This window comes from Arachis hypogaea, chromosome 13, assembly GCF_003086295.3.
Source record: "Arachis hypogaea cultivar Tifrunner chromosome 13, arahy.Tifrunner.gnm2.J5K5, whole genome shotgun sequence".
Classification (NCBI taxonomy): domain Eukaryota; kingdom Viridiplantae; phylum Streptophyta; class Magnoliopsida; order Fabales; family Fabaceae; genus Arachis; species Arachis hypogaea.
This window is the reverse complement of record NC_092048.1, coordinates 64,387,928-64,393,578: the sequence shown is the minus strand read 5'-3', so window position 1 is coordinate 64,393,578 and position 5,651 is coordinate 64,387,928. Positions and strand designations below refer to the sequence as shown.

General features: G+C 39.6%; 1 non-coding gene across 1 annotated transcript; it reads left to right on the top strand.

Moving 5' to 3' along the window:
• The first annotated feature begins 5,020 nt into the window (after positions 1 to 5,020).
• Positions 5,021 to 5,127, top strand: LOC112738543 (small nucleolar RNA R71). The gene has a single exon (XR_003169498.1). It is a non-coding gene; the product is annotated as a small nucleolar RNA R71 (small nucleolar RNA).
• The last annotated feature ends 524 nt before the right edge of the window (positions 5,128 to 5,651 follow it).

The window sequence follows — 5,651 nt, the reverse complement described above, 5'->3', positions numbered from 1 at the left end:
AAACATTAATTGATGATGTTATTTTCGAAAATTAGGAGGTAAAGATAAGAAAAAGATTTTTTGAAAAATATTTTTAAAATTTTTGAAAATAACTAAGAAAATTGAAAAAGATTTGATTTTTGAAAAAGATTTTGAAAAAGATAAGATTTTCAAATTGAAAATTTGATTTGACTCATGAAAACAACTAGATTTTTAAAATTTTTGAAAAAGTCAAATCTAATTTTCGAAATTTTAAGAGAAGAAAAAGGAGAAGATATTTTTTTTTTGATTTTTGAATTTTTATGATGAGAGAGAAAAACATGAAAAATGATGCAATGCATGAAAGTTATGGATCAAAGTATGTGATGAATGCAAGAACACTATGAATGTCAAGATGAATACCAAGAACACTTTGAATGTCATGATGAACATCAAGACTTATTTTTGAAAATTTTTATATGCAAAGAAAACATGCAAGACACCAAACTTAGAAATCTTTCATGTTTAGACACTATGAATGCAAAAATGCACATGAAAAACAAGAAAAGATGCAAAACAAGAAAACATCAAAATCAAACAACAAGACTTACCAAGAACAACTTGAAGATCATGAAGAACACCATGAATGCATGAATTTTTCAAAAAATGCAAGATGAACATGCAATTGACACCAAACTTTAAATCTGACTCAAGACTCAAACAAGAAATACAAAATATTTTTTTATTTTTATGATTTTATGATTTTTTGTATTTTCTTTTAATTTTTTCGAAAATCATTTTGAAAAAGAAAAATAAGGATTCCAAAATTTTTAATATGAATTCCAGGAATCTTATGTTCTCTTTAGTCTAAAGCTCCAATCAAAAGGTCAGGCATGGCTTAATAGCCAGCCAAGCTTTAGTATGTAACTCAGACATGACACGCCTGACATTCCCTATTCAAAAGAATTAGACATGGCTTTACAGCCAGCCAGGCTTCAACATGCTTCATGAAACACTAGAATTCATTCTCAAAAATTCTGAAGAAAAATATATTTTTGAAAACATTTTTATTTTAAAATTTTTTTTGAAAACAAAGGAGAAATTTTTGAAAGATTTTTTTTTGAAAAATTTTTGAAAATAAAACAAAAAGAAAATTACCTAATCTGAGCAACAAGATGAACCGTCAGTTGTCCAAACTCGAACAATCCCCGGCAACGGCGCCAAAAACTTGGTGCACGAAATTGTGATCATCAATGGCGCCATCAACATGGTACGCTCAATTGTAATCTCAACTTTTTATCACAACTTCGCACAACTAACCAGCAAGTGCACTGGGTCGTCCAAGTAATAAACCTTACGCGAGTAAGGGTCGATTCCACGGAGATTATTGGTATGAAGCAAGCTATGGTCATCTTGTAAATCTCAGTCAGGCGGATATAGAATGGTTATGGAGTTTTCGAATATCAATAATAAAATAGGGATAGAAATACTTATGTAAATCCTTGGTGAGAATTTCAGATAAATGTATGGAGATGCTTTCGTCCCTCTAAACCTCTGCTTTTCTGCTGTCTTCATCCAATCAGTCTTACTCCTTTCTATGGCTGGCTTTATGTAAGGACATCACCGCTGTCAATGGCTACTTTTGATCCTCTCTGGAAAATGGTCCGATGCGCTGTCACTGCATGGCTAATCGTCTGGAGGCGTCACCCTTGCCAATGGCTGCATCCTATCCTCTTGTGAAAATGGTCCAAATGCTCTGTCACAGCACGACTAATCATCTGAGGTTCTCGATCATACTGGAATAGGATTCACCCTCCTTTTGCGTCTGTCACTACGCCCAGTACTCGCGAGTTTGAAGCTCGTCACAGTCATTCAATCCCTGAATCCTACTCGAAATACCACAGACAAGGTTTAGACTTTCCGGATTCTCATGAATGCCGCCATCAATCTAGCTTACACCACGAAGATTCTGATTAAGAGATCTAAGAGATACTCATTCAATCTAAGGTAGAGCGGAAGTGGTTGTCAGGCACACGTTCATAAGGAATGATGATGATTGTCACGTTCATCACATTCAGGTTGAAGTGCGAATGAATATCTTAGAAGCGGAATAAGTTGAATTGAATAAAAAATAGTAGTACTTTGCATTAATCTTTGAGGAACAGCAGAGCTCCACACCTTAATCTATGGAGTGTAGAAACTCTACCGTTGAAAATACATAAGTGAAAGGTCCAGGCTTGGCCGAATGGCCAGCCCCCAAAACGTGATCAATAGATCAAAATATAATCCAAAGATGTCTAATACAATAGTAAAAAGTCCTATTTATAATAAACTAGTTACTAGGGTTTCCAGAAGTAAGTAATTGATGCATAAATCCACTTTCGGGGCCCACTTGGTGTGTGCTTGGGCTGAGCTTGAATGTTACACGTGCAGAGGCTCTTTCTGGAGTTGAACGCCAGGTTGTAACATATTTCTGGCGTTCAACTCTGGTTTGTGACTTGTTTCTGGCGTTTAACTCCAGACGGCAGCGTAGAACTGGCGTTCAACGCCCTTTTACATCGTCTAAACTCGTTCAAAGTATGGACTATTATAAATTGCTGGAAAGCCCTGGATGTCTACTTTCCAACGCAATTGGAAGCGCACCATTTTGAGTTCTGTAGCTCTAGAAAATCTACTTTGAGTGCAGGGAGGTCAGAATCCAACAGCATCAGTAGTCCTTCTTTTTCCTCTGAATCTGATTTTTGCTCAAGTCCCTCAATTTCAGCCAGAAAATACCTGAAATCACAGAAAAACACACAAACTCATAGTAAAGTCCAGAAATGTGAATTTAACATAAAAACTAATGAAAACATCCCTAAAAGTAACTAGATTCTACTAAAAACATACTAAAAATAATGCCAAAAAGCGTATAAATTATCCGCTCATCAGGTAAATTACCCCTCCCTGCCATAGCTTCATAACTTCTTTCTGTACTACTTCCTTCATGACTGGATTCAGCCTCATTTGGGGTTGAATGGATGGTTTGGCATCATCTTCCAACAATATCTTATGCATGCATATGGCCGAACTGATTCCTTTCAGGTCAATGAGGGTCCATCCAATGGCATCCTTATGCTTTCGCAACACTTGGAGTAGTTCCTCTTCTTGCTTGTGGCTGAGGGCTGAGTTAATGATCACTGGGTAACTTTCATTCTCCCCTAAGTATGCATATTTGATGGTGGGTGGCAGTGTTTTGAGTTCAAGTTTAGGTGCTTCTTTTCCTTCACTCTTCCCTTCTAATGTGCCTTGAATGTGAACCTCTGCTGCTGTAACCTCTTCGCTTGAAGCTGACTCTTCTTCTGTCAACCCCTCAAATTCTTCCTCTTCGAGAGTATCTTGTGCTATATCTTCTAGTGAATCCAACCTCATACACTCTCCCATTGGTTCTTGTGGGTAACTCATGGCTTTGAACACATTGAATATCATCTTCTCATTGTGTAACCTCAGTGTCAGTTCACCTTTCTGGACATCAATGATAGCTCCAGCAGTGGCTAGGAATGGTCTGCCCAGAATGATAGAAGCTTTGGCTCCTTCCTTCATATCCAACACCACAAAGTCTGCTGGGAAGATAAAGTCTCCTACCTTCACTAGCAAGTCTTCTACTATGCCGTGAGGAAACTTGAATGATCGATCTGCCAGTTGTAGGGCCATTTTTGTTAGCTTGGCCTCCTCAATTTTCATTTTTTTCATCATGGCTACTGACATCAAATTTATGTTGGCTCCTAAATCACACAGAGCCTTCTCCACCGTGATCTCTCCTATAATACAGGGGATCTGGAAGCTCCCAGGATCCTTCAATTTCTGGGGTAGCTTGTGCTGAATGATGGCACTACATTCCTCGGTTAGTATCACTGTTTCGTTATTCTTCCAACTTCTCTTTTTGGTCATCAATTCCTTCAAGAACTTGGCATAGAGCGGCATTTGCTCTATTACTTCAGCAAAGAGTATGTTAATCTGCAGTTTCTTGAAGATTTCTAGAAACCTTGAGAATTGGCTGTCATTCCCCTTTTTCCTCAATTGCTAAGGATATGGGACTCTTGGAACATATGGCTTCAGCTCTTCTCCCCTTTTACGCAAATTGGAGATGGGAACTTGAACTTCCTCTTGTTCCTCCTTCCTTTCAGTTGAGTCCTCCTCTTGTGGTTTCTTGGAGGTCTCTTTCAACTCCTTACCCCTTCTGAGGGTGATAGCTTGACACTCCTCCCTTGGGTTTGGCTCAATGTTGCTACCAAGGTTATGAACAGGAGTTTGCTGGAGTAGGTAACCAACTTGTGTCTCAAGTTTCTTGATGGCAGCCTCTTGATTCTGCATGTTGGATCGCACCTCTTCTCGGAATATCTTACTATCTTGAATCTCCTTACATATACTCTCGAGTAGGGTCTCAATCTTTGAGAGTCTATCCTCGGATGGTGATGGTGAATTGAGATTGGAGGGATGAGAATGGCTAGTTTGCTTTTGATATGGATGTTGAAAAGGGTTGTTAGGTGGGTGCTGATATGGTCTCTGTGTGGCATGTTGGTGAGCTGTGTTATTGGGGTTTGGACGTCTCTGATCTTGGCCTTGGTCTTGTTGATTTCCCCACCCAAAGTTTGGGTGGTTTCTCCAACCAGGATTATATGTTTTGGAGTATGGGTCATGGTTCTGCCTATGTGAACTCCCAATGTAGTTGGCTTGTTCCTGATCACCCTCTGCTTCTTCATTTACTCCTTCTTGGGTTGCTGCTGAAGTGGTGATTGCTGCTACTTGATTCCTCTCCATCTTCTTGGTGAGGTCAGCTAATTGCTTGGTAATCATCTTATTTTGAGCTAGCAGTGCATCCACATTGTTCAGCTCTATCACTCCTCTAGTATTTCCTCTTTCAGAAGCATAGAAGTAGTCATTTTCTGCTACAGTCTCAATGACATCTATGGCTTCTTCAATGGTCTTCTTCTTGTTCAGAGATCCCCCGGATGAGTGGTCTACTGCCTTCTTTGTTTCATACGAAAGGCCTTCATAGAAGATGTGCAACTGCACCCATTCATTGAACATATCTGGCGGGCATCTTCTTGTTAAGTCTTTAAACCTCTCCCATGCTTCATATAGAGTCTCACCATCCTGCTGCCTGAATGTTTGTACCTCAGCTCTCAACCTGTTGATCCGTTGAGGAGGATAGAATCTTGCCAAGAACTTATTCACCACATCTTTCCAGGTTGCTAAACTCTCCTTTGGAAAGGATTCCAGCCATTTAAATGCTTTGTCCTTGAGTGAGAAGGGAAACAGAAGTAGTCTATAGGTGTCAGGATGAACACCATTAGACTTCACAGTGTCGCATATCCTCAGGAAGGTGGTTAGATGTTGATTGGTGTCTTCTTGGACACTTCCTCCGAATGAACAATTGTTCTGAACAAGGGTGATGAGCTGTGGCTTTAGTTCAAAGTTGTTGGCATGTATGGTTGGCCTTTGGATGCTACTTCCACAGTTTCCTGGGTTTGGGTTGATGTAAGAACCCAGAACTCTTCTCTCTTGTCCAGCCTGATGCGCTGGACCTTCTCTGCCATGATTGTGAGCCTCTTCTTCATGATGGTTCTCCATATTCTCCGCCATGTCTGGTTCAAAGTACTCTTCCTCTTCCTCAGCACCAACTACTCTCTTTCCTCTTGCTTCTCTCCTTAATC